Source organism: Pistacia vera, unplaced genomic scaffold (assembly GCF_008641045.1).
Source record: "Pistacia vera cultivar Batoury unplaced genomic scaffold, PisVer_v2 Contig719, whole genome shotgun sequence".
NCBI classification, from domain to species: Eukaryota; Viridiplantae; Streptophyta; class Magnoliopsida; order Sapindales; family Anacardiaceae; genus Pistacia; species Pistacia vera.
Genome location: NW_022196578.1, coordinates 73,590 through 93,533, shown reverse-complemented (window position 1 = coordinate 93,533; position 19,944 = coordinate 73,590). Strand labels below are relative to the sequence as shown.

At 35.8% G+C, this 19,944-nt stretch overlaps 1 pseudogene; it reads left to right on the top strand.

Annotated features, from left to right (window-relative positions):
• The first annotated feature begins 353 nt into the window (after nucleotides 1–353).
• On the top strand, nucleotides 354–19,651 carry LOC116114677 (annotated as a pseudogene).
• Nucleotides 19,652–19,944: the final 293 nt, after the last annotated feature.

Sequence of the window (19,944 nt, the reverse complement as noted above, 5' to 3'; positions counted from 1 at the left end):
CATGAATAATGTTTAAGGATCCATCCTGATTGAAAAATTTGGAAAATGCCTACAATTTAAAAAAAATATAAATTATTGTTTTCCCCCAAAATTTTCATACTTTAAACTTTATTTTTTAATTGTATAAGATTTTAAAATTAAATTTATATTGAAATAAATCCTTAAAAAAAAAAAAAAAAAAAAAAAGATCAAACAGTTAGTATCCGTGGACTGGCCTCATAACACGAAAATATTGTGGGCTATTTTAACCCGATGCGGCCCAATAATATCCAGAGGCAGTAGCCTAACAACCTGTGATTCCTCAGAGGAATAAGCTTATCACCAACCCAAACAGATCCCGTTAAACCCAAACAAGCCCCTTGTTCTTCGTCCTCTGCGAAAATTTTGCCGCCCTTTCTTCTTCCTTCTGTGAACAATTTGCCGCCTCCAAAACCAGAGCAGAGGTAGTAATATTTAGCGAAAACTAACTTATCTCTTGCAGAAATTGAGTGTAATTAATGGAGTCGAGAGGAGAAGCAGTGAACTTACTGAAATCTACGACCATTAATGGAGTAAAGGTCTACTCCGTTGTTTCACAACAACGCTCAGTCGCTGCTTGGCTCCCTCCCAAGAAGCAACGAGTTCTTCGTAAAAACGTTGGTATACATATAAACTCTAATATTTTGTTATAAATTTTTAGTTATTATTGTTTATTAGGTTTTTATTTATTTATCAATGGTGGATTATCAGCGAAGAGTGGAATTAATTCAGGACTTGTGGTTTGAAACTGCAACCACTAAAATCAAGGCTACTCCTGATGGGAGAGTTTCTTATTGCTTCAGGTGCTTTCAATTTTTTTTTTTTTTTTTAAATTTTTAAATTTTTAAACTTTCAATTTTATTTTATTTATAAAAAGATTTCATGTTGATAGTGTTACTTTACTTCTACTGAAAATCCAGGTATATATCCACCACAAGTCAAAGTATATGAGTTAAGGCAATTGGCTTGAAGTTTGAGAGGCACTTGGATTCGGAGATTATTGATTTTGAGGGTACTTGAGCTTGACTTCTTGCTTACACAGGATAACATCAAATTTGAAAATCTTGTTATGGGGGTGTTGGGGATTGATTATAATTTGTTTACACAGGAGTAGAGAATCTGTAAAGAAGAAAAGTAAAAAAGAATGGGAGTGCAGGTCTAGTCCAAGGAAATTAGAAATTTATTTCTCACAAATTTAATTTAATTAATTAATTTATATATTTATTTTTTGTTGTTGTTTTCGTTTTTCTGAGTAACTATGAAACAATGGTGTCTCAGTATACATTCATATATATTTGAGATCACTAGCAGTTTGCTTGGTCTTACATGTTTCCCAGATGCTTTAAAGTTTGTAGATAAAATTTCAATAATGGCCACCCACGATTGGACATGCATGCATGAATTTAGGCCCTTTCAGTACATATCTTGGTTTTATCATTTTTGTACGTGCCTAGCCTAGTAATTATTATTATTATTTTGTATATTTGTTATTTTTGTTCTGGTGGGATGGGTTGCATTTATTCATCACATAATTTCAATATCTGATTGGACACCAGTAGTTATGGTGCTCAGTCATTCACCTATATAATTCAGAGATATATTACTTCTAACTGTTTAACTTGTTTTCTTTTACTTCTAACTGTTAGCATGTTTCCTTTTACTTCTAACTGTTATTGTGTTTTCTTTCAGAAATTTAAACCTTATAGATATGTATCAGTCATATTCCTAAGTAAAGTTAATATTTTCAATGACTTTTCAGTCGTTACGATTTCATGAAATTTAGTAATTTTGTAACAGTATTTTGTTGCCTATATAGGTGTTGGCTGATGACTATTCAAAGCTTGCATTTTTATGTGCTGATCATTCTGTTTGTCTACGTGCAAAATACGGAAAGCGCTATACTTTGTGGATTCCCAGGTTTTTTGATTGCTCAGTTGTTACTTGTTTCTGTTTCTGTTTCTGTTTCTGTTTCTGTTTCTGTCGTATGTCATCTTATATTATATATTTTGCATTAGTTATAATTGATTTAGATAATAGATGGTTGGATTTATTGATTTACTAGGCCTTCTAATGAGCTTTTTCCTTGATGTGCTAACATTTCATGTTACAGTCACACTGCTATTTTATTTCATATGGATGCCAAAATATTCTGAAAGATGATTATTTATGGAAGAAGAAACTTCAACTGGACTTCCTTTATGCATTATTGTGCAAAAAAAGTAGTGCTTTTAGGAATTTTAGGCCATGATATCAAGTTAAAATAGCTATTATAGGAATTGTTTTTTATTTCTTTAGTGTCTGTTAAGAGGTAGAGACAACAAGTTGGTGCTGTCTTTGTTGACAAGAGTGAGAGGCCTAAACCAACTTATAATTGGTTTTGAGATTCCAATACAGTTAACCCCTGCTGCTGTCTGTGAAAAAGAAGACACGGGTGGTTGGGGGGACCTAAGAGGCATAAAGCATGGATGTCGTAATGAACTTATGATTGCTTAGAGGTTGTTTCTCTGGTGAGATTGATCTGTCAAAAGTGAAATTCGAACTCTGGAAAAGAATACCTTAACTTGTATAAATTTTCAGGGGTTCCAATTGCTTCTTAAATTTCTTGAAAATGGTGATGGTTTAATTTTGATTGGACTCTTATTTTTAATTTCTAAGCAAAAAATTCTTGATGATTTAGTAAATAATTGTTGCAATACTGATTGGGGATAAGCTCTTCTTAGCAATGGGCTGGCTGATTTGTGAAAAGAAAATATTTTGATGGATTTTATTTGATATTATTCAATTCAGTATTTTTTAACATAAGATTAGGGTTATTGCATCATATTTTTAGTCTCGGTTCCTGATAACCTCAGGGACTTATTTTTCATAAGTTGAGTGTGTTTAGGGTTTAGGAATTTTAGGGCTTAGTTATATCCAACTAGTGTAAATACTGCTTTATCAGAAAATTCACAACAGCATTGGATGAAATGAAATTCAGATTAGAGTTCTGAGCTTTTCCCTGCTTCTACTTTCCTATAACTTTAGTCTATTAGGGTTTGCACCCTTGGTATAATAGCTTGTGGGTTTCAAGCCCTCTCATATTTGCTTGTTGCTCTAAGTGCACATATTCATTTGAAATTAGAATTCCTCCAATAAAGTCTTAGAGTTTATCATTTTGGATATGGTTTAAGTTGTACTTATCAGTCTTTTAACCGTAGGATACAACAATCCTGTGCTCACTGCTTGTCCTCTTTAGTCCAGGGCCTTGGGCAGATTTCTAGATTCTCATGTGTGATGCCTTATCATGCAAAATATCTTGGCCTATAAAGTGAATTTAGAAATTCTTCTTGTACCTTGGTATACATTTTTGTAATGATGGAAACAATCACAATTTTTGTATGAGTGGGATTTAGAGTGGAGGTGGTTAGCAGAAAGATTATAAGAACATCTCTAAGGGACTCTTTATATGACCAAAATTCTTTATTATAAAGAGTTTATCCATAAAAACAAGAGTCCAACAGACTCTTTATTTTTTAAATACAAATTAAAGAGTGAGTTTGACTCTTCACATTTAGAGAGTCAAATTTCACTCTCAATTTTTTATGCATTTTATTTATTAATTTAATTCTCTCTCCTATTGACTCTTTTTTTTGAAAAAATGTATTCTCTCTCTTAAAATTTAAAGAGTCAATTGGATTTGAATAAAAATTTGTTCTTTTGTTTAGAATTAATGAAGTGTTCTTTATTTAAATGAAATGTGCTTTTTATATTTTAAAGAGCACCATTGGAGATGCTCTAATAGTTGATGGCTTTTGTGGTGGTCCAACTGGTGTTTGGATGTCACTTCATTGTGAATTCTCGTTTAGTTGCCTGTCTCTTTTTTAGTATGACAGTTTTCATCTGGGGATTACTTGCATTTCAAAATCTCTGTTGGACATGGTTTGCCTCTTCATCAATCGTTTGTTCATATCAATGTGTACCTCAGCACCTTATCATTTTGCAGTATATGAAAAAAAGATCAGAATCGGTGGATGGTCATCTCTAATTAGTAGGTCAAAGCAAAAAAAAAAATGATAGGAACTGGTGGATGGTCATCACTAATTAACAGAGTAAATGGTGGGTTGTGATATGATTCTAATCTAATTATTTGTCTCATCTATTCCCTTTATTGCTGTTAACATGTGTGCATTTTGCATTGGTTAACCTTTACGATATTTGACTTTTTCTTTTTGAATTATTTGAGCAGTGGTTGATGTTGAGATTTTTATGTATTAACAGGATGGGAAGGGATTGGCGTATGATTGCTGGTCTTGTCACTTGCTTTGTGCTGCTTCATCTCCAGATTTATATAGAATTAATTTAGAGCAGGTACATTTTGTTCTGTAAGAGTATTATTTTCGATTTTTTGTGCTTTAGTTGCCTAAATGACGTTTGATGCAAGTCACCATCTGTTTCTAGTTTCCCAAAAAAAAAAAAAAAGGAACTTTGAGGATGTTTAAAGCAATTGCCAATATAGATCATGGAATTTCTTTTTTTATTTATATATTGAGAATTAGAGTTGCTAACTACTAGCTACTTCGGTTTTCAAAATTTATTGTTTAAATACTCCTCTATGTTAGCTAATTAAATCATTGTCATTGAATAATTATTTATTTGTATTGCAGTGAACTATTCCAATCTCACACTCCAATGTAAATTGTATTACAACTGAAATATTTGTATTATTGTTCTCAATGTACCACTAATTTTCTTATTAAGTCGTTTTGTTGAATAATTGTTTATTTGTATCAGCTGAACTCTTCCAATCTCATACTCCAAGATGTATAATTGCCTCACCATTTACCTCAGCTGCTTGTAGAATCACTGTGATATTACATTTCATTATATTGTTGAATCTATAATGAATTTTGACTCTTTGATTCATATGGACATATTTTTTTGTCATCATAGATTGACAATTGTGCAGTTCAAACTTGTAAAGTTGTTGATCTTCCCTTAGAATGTCTTTTGTTTTGTGGATTCCTTCCCTTTTCTATACTTAAACTTTTGTCTTGATCAGTTCTTATATGTCTCACTTTTTCTTTTCAGTATATATTCCTGGTCTTTCTTATGTCAAGGCACTATTGATGTGTTAACTTTGTATTTTTACAGAGTCAATTTCTCTCATCTCTGATACACAGTCACTGGCACTAAATGTTGTTTCTCTAAGGTTGTTGCTGAATCTTGTTACTGTTGTTATTCCCTTTGTCTACTATTGTAAGAAAATTTATTGTTTGTTTAACTGCTACCAACTTTTCCTTATCTAGAATTAGAGGCTTGTTTTATTTTCAGCAAACTTCATGGGCTAGTTGCTTGTGGTGGGAAGATGGTGCCGTGGAATGTTTTGACATGAGAATGAGATCCTCAGTTGGTAGAATTAATGCTATTGCACCTGCTGGTGATTGACCAGTTTTTAGAGTTTTATCAATATTGCAATAGGGGTTGCGAGGTTTCTCTGATCACTAGTGTACTTGATGGAAGTAAATTTTCTTTAGTTCGTATCCTTGGCTCCAATATGTTACATGGTTTTGATGAAGGTATTTGCTCCCAATGTGCATTGTTCAGAGATGCATTTTCATGTGTCATTGTTCATCACATATGAAAGTCTTTAGGGGTCAATGTGGTCACTGTTTCACCCTACTTTAGGCTAAAAGATGTTCTGAAATATCATAACAAATTTTTTCTTTTTAGGTCTACAGAGATGGAAGGAAGAAAGTATTGTACACATGATCAAGAATGATTGCATAGCTATCCTATTTGTTTCACCTGAAATTGTTATCTTACTACATTTGCCATCTTGCTGGAGGTACTGCATTGGAGTTTGACACAAAGGGGGTTTCCAAATGGGAGTTGGAAGTAGCACGGGGAGGTACTAACTACTATAATAGACTGATAAGACCACCTATCAAGAAGTTTACCAGCACAAAGGGCACAGGGTAAAAAGCCACTAACAGAATTGGTTGGAATTGGAGAGAGCATGCGTTAGTGGAGAGAGGCCAACAGAATAAAATTGAAGAAACATGCTTGAGTGGAGAGAAGCTGGAGGCAGGTGACGTGTGAACCAATTAGTTAGAAGGGAATAAAAGTTTTTAGCTGATTCGTATAAAAGGGGGAGCCTTTTGGTTAAAAAGTAGATAATTGTAAAGTGTGAATCAGGGAGGTCCCCAGCTCCTCGAACTGTTGGGATTTATCTACTGTTATTTTTCTTTCATTTCAGTCCTGGAAAATTGCTCTGTTTTTACCATTTCAGTTCTTAATATCAATCCAATTCTATCCATCCAAATCTGTCTTGCGAAAACACTGGAGAACTGGTGCATTATCTGATTTTGTGGTTGCTTGTTGTTTGTTAATCCTGGGGTTTTATCATAGACATAATACTTTTAGATGTTCAGAATCGTATCTTATGCTATATTATCTACTTAAGTTTTGTGCTTTGAAAAAGTCAGTTCATGGACTCTGAAAGGAGTTATTTGTTGTAAGCTTATTATTTTACCCCAACTAGGTTATACCGCTATATGTACGTTCAATATAAGCCACTGCTTGAGAGGTATAAGGAGGGTTTGACAATTAAAGCATAAATATGCCAAATGAATTAATGATAGCCTACTCCTCTTTCAAGAGACAAGACTGAAATAATATATAAAAAATAAGTCCAAAATAAAATTAGCGGGCTTTGAAAAGTGTGATAAACCATAAATCTCGGTGAAAATTAGGGTTGGAAAAAACCGTTAACCGGTTTTGTTAACTGAAAACTTGAATCGAACCGGTTTCGATTCAAAAAAATGATTGAACCGAAACTGGTCCGATTTCGGTTTGGTTAACCGGTTTTAAACCGGTTAAATATTGGGTACATTATTTAGCCCAATTATGAATTATGGGCTGCTTTTTTTCGGCCCAATTCGGTCACACTCCATTGGGCCCATTTTTTTTTTTTCAATTTTTTTTTTTTTTTACTTGAATTAAAATTATGCTTTACCAAATGATGAAGAAGAAGAAAGCTGAAGTCCAATTATGATGTTCTGTTCTCGCTTCTTATCCAAATCTAAATAGAAAAGCATTGAAAGAGAGAAATGGAGAAGACGAAAAGAAAAAAAAAAACAGAAAAGTGAAAGGAAAAAGACAAAAAGAAAAGGAAAAGTGGAAAGGAGCGAAGAGAAGAAGACAAAAAGAAAGAGAAATTGGTGAAGGAAGGAAAGAGAACGACGAAATTAAAAAATAAAGAAAGAGAAAAAAGATAAAAGGGAAGAAAAGAAGACGAATATGAAAAAACTGAAAAAGAAAAGAAAGCATTGAAAGGAAAAGAAGAAGAAGAGAGAAATAGTGAAAGAAAAAAAAAGTTTGCGTGGAACCAACCCAAGAAAATGCGTAGAAGCAAGTAGCAGACTGCAGTCTGCGTAGCCAATAGCAGAAAAGGGGGGGGGGGGGGGGGGGGGGGGGGGGGGGGAAATAAGGGGTTTTTTTTTTTTTTATTTGTTTTAAAACCGGTTTAATACTATCTTTACACGTTAATCGAATCAAAAATTCGGTTTAATTATTTTTAAAAATCAAAACCGAACCGGTTTGATTTGAAAAATCGATTTTTTGATTTGGTTTCGATTCTAATTTTTAACTCGGTTCGATTTTCGATTTTTTTTTTTCCAGCCTAGTGGAAATAAGGCAACAAGGAGAAATCAATGTTAATGATTTCAAGAACTAATAATTAAAATTGTATCAAATTTTTAGATTGGAATTTTCCAGGGAGTTCCTTAAGTGTCATTTCAGGTTTAACAAAGGATTATAAGACGGAATTGTTTGAGACATGTGACTCATTGAATGAGTATGGATGAGGCATAGCACGTCTAAATGACGTCTGAATCAAGGAAGATGGGCCATGGATTGGTGGTAATAAGATTAATCTCTCTGATCAGACTAATTTAAGGTAACTTCCAAGATAAGGATGTGAATTTATGTGTAATCAAGGGAATTTGTGGTTAACGATTTGGTTAGGATTTCAAAAGAAGTTTCATGATGATAAAAAGTACTGTTATAATATTGTCAGTAGCAGTTAGTTAAATTTTGAATGGATATAATATGAGCATAACTAAGGCTCTGCGCTTTAAGAAGAAAAAACGGAAAATGAAAGAATAGCTGCCAAGACTTTAATAATTCTAAAACTAGACAAAATTTTCGTTGGTCAACTCTAATAACTTTTAGGTGTATTGGCCTGTTTATCAGCTTAGATCTTTTCTGGTATATAGATGAAAAAAAAATTATGATAAGAAGTAAAGATGTATATTAATTAAAAAGAAAAAATTACCAGTGAGGACTAGGAGTTTACCACACCAGTGAGGACTAGGAGTTTACCAACAAGGTAAACTCATCACTTGCAGTGGGTACCAGAATCTATACAAGAACAGTCAGGAATATTCAGCTTTGAACTTTCGAGAAGATGATCTGGGAAGTAACTTTTGGAGGATTCCCGTCCAAGAATTTAATTGCATTAATTTGATTATTTTTGTTACATTGTGTAATTTCCATATTTAGATATTAGGTTTCTCTGCATCCTTTTGCTATAATGATGTGTTGCTTTATGATTTGGGATCCGATTTGGGATCCTCATATCCTATACGAATCAAGGATCACATATGAGACTTGCTTTTCATGTGTTATCTTTTATTGCATGCTTGGACTCAATTAGTCTGTTTACTGAAAATTCTGCCACTACTATGCGGGTATGGGAGTCCAATATTGGATATTAAGTGGCATCATAGTCTTAACACGGAGCGACCAAAGTTAATTACAACAGACGATCATGTTGTCAGAATATGGGACCTGAGACAGTAAGATGTTTTTATTTTTATATTTGGTTTCAACTTATATTGTTTGGAATGCTTGTATTCATGGATTAATAAACTTAAGTGAACATCTCTATGTTTCTTGTTTTTGTTTCCTGTGAAAGATGATGAAAATTATTTACACTCGTGTCATAGTTGAGTACTAACTGGTGGAGGAGGCAAGCAGCAGAGAATTTCAACTTGTAAAGTATATCATCGTAGTTATTTAATTGTCTCTTCGGTTCGTATGATTAATGTTAAATCTGCAAATGATATAATCTTTCTGTATTCTATTTAAATTAGGTAATCATTGTTGCGGTTAGTATGTATTCATTGAACCATTGATGTAAAAAAGGTGGTTCTCATATAATGCAGATTTCATATGTATTGTTCAATTGTCCTAGTAATATTTTGAGGTTGTTTTCAAAAGTCTAGTTGTTTATTTTAGGAACTATCTATTTTAGATATTTAAGAATATTACTTTTTTGAATCGGATTATTATTATTTTGGGTTAGATTTGGTTTGTTGTTTGAACTGAATCATGTTTCCTTTCTTTTTAGTACTATAGATGGGCCTCATAAGCTTTTATTTTTGTAAAACACTGTTTGAATCTGATGGACACAAAATAGCTAGCTGGTACTCACGCAAGACAGCCAACAGAAAACAGGGGCAAAAGGGGTAAATTACCCAAGGACAGATGTCTAGATTAGTTGTTAGAATCAGAATGTCAGAATAAAAGGGCAGTGGCACCAGAGAGAGAGGATATCAATTGTTGTGTGCATGAATTGAGTGTAGGAGGTGCTGGCCCTCGAAGACTAGCTGGTGTTACTGTTTTATTGTTTTATTCATATTCATACAGACTCATTGTTACTCTTAAACCCTCTATTACGATTAATATACCATTTCCATTATTTTGAGCTGTTGTGTTGGATTGATGCTGATATATTGTTGAATGTTACATTTGGATAGTTCTTATTCTTGTATTTGAGCTGTGTGTTGCGTGTGAGTTGTGAAAAGGGTCTGGTAAAGTGTTGGGTTCCATCAAACTGGTATCAGAGCTGACGGTGGTGGGTTATGGTTGGTACTCGAATGGAGAACAAGATTGAAGGTGTAGAGAAAGACTTAACAGTAGTTCAGAGGGATGTAGCCAAGGTGACGAAAACAGTGAATTCGATGAGAGAGATTCTGATGGAAATGCAAAATTGGATGAGAAGAAAAGATGAAGAAGAGGAAGAACGACAGAGAAACGCGTTTGAAGAAATCAACCCAGATAGGGGAGGATGTACTGAACAGGAACATTTCGGAGGACAGGGAGGCTCTGGGGAGAATCACGGGGGCCAAGGATCGAACCAAGGCAGGGAAGGGTGGAACCGCTGAGACTAGGGTGGCCGAAAACTGGAACTTCCTCTCTTTTCCGGTGAGGATCCTTACGGGTGGAGCGCTATTTCGCGATCAACCAGATCCACGACGAGTATAGGGTTTCATTGACGGCCCTTTGCATGGAAGGGGAAGCACTCCACTAGTACCAGTGGATGGAATCATGGACGGTGGCGATGACCTAGCCAACTTTTAAGGTGGCGTTGCTGCAGCGGTTTAGTGGAACACAGGAGGTCAGTCCACTGGAGATGTTGATGTCGTTGCGTCAGGGGGGTACCGTTATGGACTTTCACAGGAGATTCAAAGAGGTGACGGCTTTGACTTAGGGCGAGAAGGAAGAGGTCTTGAAAGCGGCTTTCCTCAACGGGTTGAAACCAGAGATTCGGACCGAGATTAAGTTGCAGCAACGTGTTAAAGAAAGGAACTGGGCCTTAGAAGAAGCCCAAACAAGCCTAGCCCGAACTGGAAGATATAACCACTTCACTTATGAACCCAAACCCAACTATACCATACCTAAGCCCAACTCCAATTCACTTAAAATGGATGAAAAATCCTCCAGTTCAAACACCATTCAACCTTCACCCAAACCTGTCAACCAAACCCACGCCTTCTCCCCAACTACAACCCTCAACCGAAGATTTCCATCTGAGACTTACGGCAGTTCAGGGTCAACAACTTCAAACAACAGCGGGACCAACACATTCCGATGAGATTTTTCGTTCAAAAAGTTGACTGAAGCCGAGATATAGAGGAAGGGAGAGCGTGGCTTGTGCTACCGATGTGATGCAAGGTATTCCCCAGGGCATAAATGTGGAGAGAAGCAGTTCCAGGTTTTACTAGTGGATGAGGAGGAAAATGGGGAGGAAGAGATAGCTAATGAAGAAGAAATGGTAGAAGAAGAAGTTCCCAAGGAAGCTGAGTTATCAATTAGTTCAGTGGTTGGAATTAATGGGCCTAAAACGATGAAGTTGAGTGGAGAAATTAGAGGTAAGGAGGTTATAATTTTAATTGACAGCGGGGCATCGCATAACTTCATAAACAGGGGCTTGGTGGAGGAGCTTCAGATTTCGGTAACAGCAACTAAAACATTCGGAGTGAGGGTTGGTGATGGCTATAACGTCAGGTGCCAAGGAGAGTGTAAGGGGGTGTGTCTGAGCTTGCAGGGTATTGACATAATACATAATTTTTTCCCATTTGAGATAAGCAGTGCCGAAGTCATTTTGGGTATAGCTTGGCTGGAAATATTGGGTGAAACAACCACAGATTGGAAGAAACTGGTAATGAAGTTTCATTGTTTGGGCACCACGGTCACACTTAAGGGAGATCCAGCTTTGTGCAGAACTATGGTGTCACTTAAGGGGATGCTGAAAACATTACAGTGTAATGACTCTCTCTCTAGCTAGTATACTCATAAAATAAACAGTAAAATTAACTAAATATATATATTACGAAAATATACATGTAGATGACTATAAAATAATCGGCCCAAATTTTCTTTATATATACAAAACTATACATAATGCAAATAAATTTATCAAGAAGCTCAACAGTGTTGCCCAACTCTTCCGCATCTTGACATTCTAAGCGACCGCATCTCATCTATTACCTGCAAAAAAAACATTGAAAACAACGGCGTGAGCACTAATGGCTCAGTAAGTAAACCCGCTATGCTACCCTTCTATCTCCATTGCTCATATTCTGAAATCTTTCCTTACATCACACTTCTCTCTTCTTCTCTGTTCTTTTCTATTCTTTCTCTCTGTTCTTTCTCTATTCTTTTTCTGTTCTATCTCTCTGTTCTTTCTCTATTCTTTTTCTGTTCTATCTCTCTGTTCTTTCTCTATTCTTTTTCTGTTCTATCTCTCTGTTCTTTCTCTATTCTTTTTCTCACTTACTAACATATAAGCACAATTGGAGAAACTAATTTTGAATAATATGAATGCCATGATGCATGTGCATAAATGCATAAAGAATGCAATTTCTTTTATGTTTTATGTTTCTTTTCTTTCTTTCTGTGTTCTATTCTTTTTTTTTTTTTTTCTGTTCTGTTCTTTCCTTCTGTGTTCTATTCTTTCTTTCTTTTTGTTTTGTTCTTTCTTTCTATGTTCTATTCTTTCTTTCTTTCTGTTCTGTTCTGTTCTTTCTTTTTGTGTTCTATTCTTTCTTTCTTTCTGTTCTGTTCTTTCTTTCTGTGTTCTATTCTTTCTTTCTTTCTATGTTCTATTGTTTCTTTCTTTCTATGCCGATCGGACTCGGTTGAGGCATGGATTCGGAACCTTGGCCATGTGAGTGGGTACAGTCCTCATCTACATGCACTTCTATCGGACTGTACAACTATTCTTTCTGATTCTGAGGCCGCTCACTAAAGGCGGCGTGCATGTAGGTAAATTCTGTTGGTACAGTTCTCATCCACATACACTTCTAACGAACTGTACACTTACTTCTTTCTGATTCTGAGGCTGCTCACTAAAGGCGGCGTGTGTGTGGGACTATTCTTCTCTGTCACTCATGGGTTCCCCATCGCAACAACCTATTCTTTTCTCTTCTTTAACACTTTTCTTTCTTTTATTCTCTAGTGATTTTTTTTTTCTTTCTCTTTACTCTTAGAGTGCTTTATTCTTTAAAATTCTTTATTCTATCTTAAGTTATTGCACACATGCAAATAAATATATGTGGATGGCTCATGCTTATAATTCTTTCTTAGATGCACTCATGAAATGCAAATATGCAATGTTGCATGAAATTAAGGTTCTCTACTCATACTCATGCTTCTCTTGGGCATTTCATCAAANCCAAAAATTCTACTCAACTCTTTCTAACTTCAACAAAACTTCAATTAATCATCATACAACCAAAACCACTTCTCATGGCTAAATTCTATTCATCAATAATCATCAAACTCATCAATAATTCATCAATTTCATCAACAATTCTCAAAATCATAAGCATATACATATATGTAAAATCTCTACACACTTGATTTCTCAAATCATAACTTGGGTGGGATTTACTTACTTTTGATATGAGCAATCCAACCCCTTTAAGAAGTGCAAAGATCTTATCCATAGAAGCTTAAGATTGAAAATCCACTCAAAAATACACAAAACCTATGAATTTCCTTTGAAGAAGAATTGAAGAATTTGAGAGAATATGGAGGTGAAAGTGGCGTGCAAATGGGTAAGAGTGACTAGGGTTTCACTCTTCAATTTGATATAACATAAAAATTATATATTAGTTTCCCATTTTGCCCTTGCACTTTCTATGAAATTTCATCTATGTCCCTTTGTCAATTACAATAATGCCCTTATTTTTATTGCATTCTCCATGAAATTCTATCTCTTTTCACTCCCCAATTTTTCAACTAATTTTGAGTGAAAAGACCATTTTACCCTTAATGAAAGTTTAAGGGATTTTCTTCACATTTTTCTCAAAATAACTTTAACAAAATTCAACTAAGAGCATAAGGGCATAAGTTAAGTTACGTACCTCAATGTGGGCGTTACATACAGACCGAAGGATCAGGATACTACATTGAGTTCGGGCATATGCAGATACAGTCAACACAAGAACCATGCTATTCGGAGTTGATTAAGAGTTTATTACAGCAGCATCAAGAATTGTTTGAACCTCCACCTGGGCTGCCATCGATCAGGATACATGACCATGCCATCAGACTGACAGAGGGGAGCCAACCTCCTAATATCAGGCCCTACAAGTACCCCTACTATTTAAAGAATGAGATTGAGAGTATTGTCCGAGACATGTTGGTATTCGGAATTATAAAGCCAAGCAAAAGTCCGTTCTCGAGTCCTGTGTTACTGGTGAAGAAAAAGGATGGTGGTTGGCGATTTTGTGTAGACTACAGGGCCTTGAACAAGATTACAGTGCCCAAAAAATTTCCAATATCGACAGTTGATGAGTTATTCGATGAGTTGGGAAGAGCTTCGGTGTTTATTAAATTGGATCTTAAATCGGGTTGCCATTAGATTCGGGTCAAAGAAGAAGACATAAACAATATAGCTTTTCGCACCTATGAGGGCCACTACGAGTTTTTGGTAATGCCCTTTGGATTATCCAATGCCCCTTCTACCTTTCAAGCTCTCATGAACGATATTTTCAAGTTGTATCTGCGGTGATTCCTACTGGTTTTCTTTGATGACATCTTGGTTTATAATCCTAATATCACAGCCCACGAAGGTCACTTGAGTCTCACTTTTCAAACCTTAAAACAACATCAGTTGGTAGTAAACCGAAAGAAGTGCACATTCGCCCAATCATGGTTGGAATATTTGGGCCACATAATTTCCTTAGAGGGAGTGGCGGTTGACCCAGCAAAGGTTGAATGTATTTTGGCATGGTCGACACCTAAGGACATTAAAGCCTTAAGGGGATTTCTCGGATTGACTGGGTATTATCGGAAGTTTGTTAAAGGATACGACACACTAGCAAAACCTCTCACCGCGCTACTTTGCAAAAATTCCTTCTGTTGGACAGAATCCTTACAGATTGCGTTCAATGATTTAAAAAGGGTAATGACTACGGTACTAGTTCTTGCTATGCCTGATTTTACTAAAACTTTTGTTGTTGAAACAAATGCTTCAGGGTTAGGTTTGGGAGCAGTTCTGATGCAAGACGGCCGACTACTAGCCTTCATCAGCCAAGACCTATCACTAAGGTCCCAAGCCAAGTTCGTTTATGAGCGGGAACTTATGACAATTTTTTTCGCAGTCCAGAAGTGGAAGCAGTACCTTTTGGGTAGACATTTCATCATCTGAATGGACCAGCGCAGCCTCCGTTACTTAAATGACCAAAGAGTACATGGGGAAGAGCAACAGAAATGGATAATCAAACTATTGGGGCTGGACTATGAGATACAATATAAACCGGGGTTAGAAAATAGAGCCGTAGATGCCTTATCCAGACGAACTGATGGGGTGGAATGCAATTCTCTCTCTACTTGTTACTTTGGCAGCCGTAAGGAATGGGAAGAGGCTATTTAGCAAGATCCTAAGCTGAAAAAAATCTGCCTAGACTTGATTATGGATCCCAAAAGCCATCCACATTTTCACTTAGTGGGACACCAACTTTTCTATGATGACCGACTAGTATTACCTCGCGCCAGTCCGCAAGTTGAACTCCTCCTTCAGGAATTTCACTCATCCCCCATGGGTGGACATTTGGGGATTTTCAGGACCTATAAGCGGATGTCTCAGGTTGTCTATTGGGAAGGTATGAAGAGTGACATTATGACGTTTGTTCACAACTGTGTTACATGCCAACAGAATAAATATGACAACCTTCAGCTCGTCAGACTGTTGCAACCATTACTGATACCAACCCAAGTTTGGGAGGACCTTTCTATGGATTTCATCATAGGCCTACCAAAAGCTCAACGAGTAGATACCATACTAGTGGTGGTTGATCGGTTAACCAAGTATAGCCACTTCATACCTTTCCAACATCCTTACACTGCACAATAGGTAGCTAACCTCTTCATCCAAAACATTGTTAAACTACATGGGTTCCCACGAACAATCGTCTCGGATCGAGATAGACTCTTCATGAGCATTTTTTGGGAAGAGATGTTTAAACAATCAGGTACGAAGCTACACATGAGCACAACGTATCACCCTCAGTTAGATGGCCAAACGGAAGTGGTTAACCGTTGTGTTGAGACCTATCTCTGTTGCCTTGCGGGACAACAACCAAAACAGTGGCCTAAGTGGTTAAATTGGGCAGAATACTGGTTTAATACAACCTTCAATCGGTCCTCAGGTATGTCTCCTTTTCGAGCACTGTACGGCAGAGATCCACCAATCCTCCTTAGATATTCCAAACATGCATCCGTGGTGGCGGCAGTTGACGAGCAAATGATCGAAAGGAATCACATTCTGGATGAATTAAAACTCAATTTATCCCAAGCTCAAGGCGTGATGAAGTCCTATGCAGATGGTAAGAGAAGAGATGTTCAATTCCAACCAGGTGATTTCGTTTACTTAAGACTTCAACCTTATCATCTTAAATCATTGGCTCGAAGGCCCAATGAAAAACTCAGCCCCTGATTCTATGGACCTTATGAAGTGACCGAAAAGGTTGGTCCTATGTCATACCGTTTGCAACTTCCCCCCACAGTCTGCATCCATAACGTGTTCCACGTCTCCCAACTGAAAAAGGTTACCTCTCAGCCAATCACCTCACTTCCACTCCCTCCCATTCTTAATGGAGATATGGTACTCCAAGTCGAGGCCGAGCAAGTTTTATGAAAGCAAAGGTTGTTAAATGGGGACTATGAGGTTCTGATCAAGTGGAAGGGTCTACTGACTTGTGATAACACCTAGGAGCCCTATACAACCATCAACCACCAATTTCCTTCTTTCCATCTTGAGGACAAGGTGGCACTCCTTGTGGAGGGTAATGATGGACCCAAAATAGCCAGCTGGTACTCACGCAAGACAGCCAACAGAAAATAGGGGCAAAAGGGGTAAATTACCCAAGGATAGATGTCTAGATTAGTTGTTAGAATCAGAATGTCAGAATAAAAGGGCAGTGGTACCAGAGAGAGAGGATATCAATTGTTGTGTGCATGAATTGAGTGTGGGAGGTGCTGGCCCTCGAAGACCAACTGGTGTTACTGTTTTATTGTTTTATTCATATTCATACAGACTCATTGTTACTCTTAAACCCTCTATTATGATTAATATACCATTTCCATTATTTTGAGCTGTTGTGTTGGATTGATGCTAATACATTGTTGAATGTTACATCTGCATAGTTCTTATTCTTGTATTTGAGCTGTGTGTTGCGTGTGAGTTGAGAAAAGGGTTTGGTAAAGTGCTGGGTTCCATTAGAATCCACATTAATAGAACGTCTAGATTGCTTTCTCTCTTTTTTATTTTTTCCAGTCTCATCTAATTTTTTTCTCCACTTCATATTTTCTCCTCTTCATGCATCTATTGGTATTAGAGATTTGTCTTGTCCTAAATTAATTCGACTTATAATGTTCATGAACATACTTTACTTGGCCAACACTTTTTTACATTGCCATTGTGGTGAGTAGTGACCAGAGTATAGAAAAATGAGAAATTTAGATGGCACCACCCCGAACTATTGTAGATAAATGAGCTTTTGGTCAGGCATACTGTTGATCTTGATACTGGCAGCTTGTGGACCAAGATTATTGACTTGTTCAAGATATAAGAATTTCAGCAAATAGCAAGGTTCTTAACATTCAACTCTAATTATGGTTAAGAGTGATAGATCTTTTAATTCTTTATTTTAATTGTTATTTAATTTTTTAAGATACAAGGCATCCTTGAAAAGAAACATGGAAATTTCACAGCAAAACCAAAATTGCTTGAAAAATCCCCCCGCCTCAACAGAAGAAAAAAAAAAAAAAAAATTCTCTATAATAGATGGTGCTAAATTTTGTTGTCAAAAAGGAAATGATAGATGACAAAGGATTTCTAGAAGAAGCAATCTTATAGTAATTAACCTAGAATTGTCAATGACAGAATAGGGGTATTTTCTGTGCAAATGAAGTGGAGACAATGTTATTCTTCACGTAATTTCAGGGATTTTACGAGGAACATATACATGCAAGATCATGTAAATGTGTGACTATATTATAGATATGCATATTTTCTCTCTCTAATTTTTCCTAGTATTAGTATCTATTCTTGTACCTTATTTGATCTTGCATCATTGTCAGGGAGAAGGCAGGACCCGATTGAACCATCAGGTGGAAAGATAAATGATGTATGTTTGTTCAAAGACAGCGGGTTGGTGTTGCTGGCTTTAGATAGCAGCCAGATACCAGCTTACTTCATACCTGATTTGGGACCTAGTCCCAAATGGTGTGCTCCAATGGAGAACATGACGGTGTGTTATAAATTTTAGTTTATTTGCTTCTTACCTTGCCTTTTGTTCATTTCATTTGGAGTGCTGATTTTTTCTTTTTTGGGTCTATTATACAGGAAGAGCTAGAGGAAGCTGGACAAACAACCATATATGATAACTACAAATTTTTGACTAGAGAAGATCTTGAAAAGTTGAATTTGACCAGTCTGATTGGCACCAATCTTCTAAGAGCTTACATGCATGGCTTCTTTATTGATTATCGACTATATAAGAAGGTGAGATTGCTTCAGTGAATATATATTTTCAGTTTTCATGGAATATATAGACAGTCATAGGAAACTCAAGAATGTTTTTTAAGGTTTATTTTGTTTTCCATCCACTGGGGCTTTTGCGGGGAATGTGTATATTCTATTGTAGTGAATGAAGTTGATCATTCAAAAATCAATCAGATCTGTCAGATCTGTTTGAGGGAATGAAAAAAAATTGTCATTCAAATACTTTGATTGCACACTATGGCAACTTTTTTAACTTGTTTCAATATATACTTGGGTTATATATATTTATATTGCACAATATGGTATATGGTAGTATTGGATAGCTTTTTGGATTTAATAACATGGCTGCCCAAAAATGTTCTAATGCTATTCTATTTTCAGGCAAAGGCAATAGCAGATCCTTTTGCGCATGAAACCTATAAAGAGGAGCAGAAACAAAGGAAACTTGAAGAGCAACGTGCATCTAGAATTACGGTGAATATTTATATTGTCAAAATCAGCATTTTTATGTTCCTTAAAACTGTTTGTATCAGAAGTATTTATGTCTGGATATTTCTGCCATGTTCAGAAGTATTTATAAAACTTTCTATGAAAAAAGCAATTGAGTTTTGCGTGTCCACAATCTGATAGCCTTATTAGTATTGATTTTGAGAGTGAAAAGGCATCTTGTACTAGTTTTTTGTAAGAATTGTTTGTATTTTTGAAACACTGCTTTCTAGAAATATCAAAATGTCTTTTAATTGTACATGTGAGATTAATACTAGTTTTTGGACAATCTGTTTCGTCTTTTGAAAATTGTGTTTTTCAAATATAATATTGGGTGCTCTTTATTCTGCTTTTAGATTTTTATAGGAGATAACTATGTTTGAAAATAATATTGAACAGGCCCTAAATTTCTATATTTGTTAAGGAGACAAGTGTGAAAAATTAAAATTGATTTCTTACTGCATGTTCTGTTTCAAAATGACTTTTTTATAAGTTCATGGTTCCCTGATGTAAACCCTTGGGCTTCCTGGATTTCCTTCTTTCTTACTCATTTAGTTTGGTAAAGTAGGAAGATCTGATTTGGCCTAATTAATATATATATCCTTCTTGATGCAGCTTAAAAGGAAATTACCCAAGGTTAACTGTGGTCTTGCAGCTCGTATCCTTGAAAATGAAGAAGCTGAAAACGAAAGTAAAGATGTTGACGACAACGAGTCTAAGAAGAAATCCAAGAAGAAGAAAGGCCTTGGCAGTGGTGTTTTCAAAAATGAACGATTTGCAGCAATGTTTGAAAATAAGGTATCATAATCTGATTATCTGATTCTACTATCTGTTGTCGAGTTTAATATTATAATTTTCTTAATTTTCATATTATCTGTTGTAATGGTTTTATTTATGATGAGTTCTAACCTCATTGAGCTCTGATCCCTTGTGAAATAGCAAATATACTAACCTTTCTCCATTAGCATGTTGCAAGACTTCTTGTTTGTTACAAGACACCCAAGATAATATATTGCATTTGTAAGACATTTTTTGCAAATCATCTTACAAATGCAATGCACAAGACATTACTTTGAAAGTGGGAATTTGTGTAATTTGTT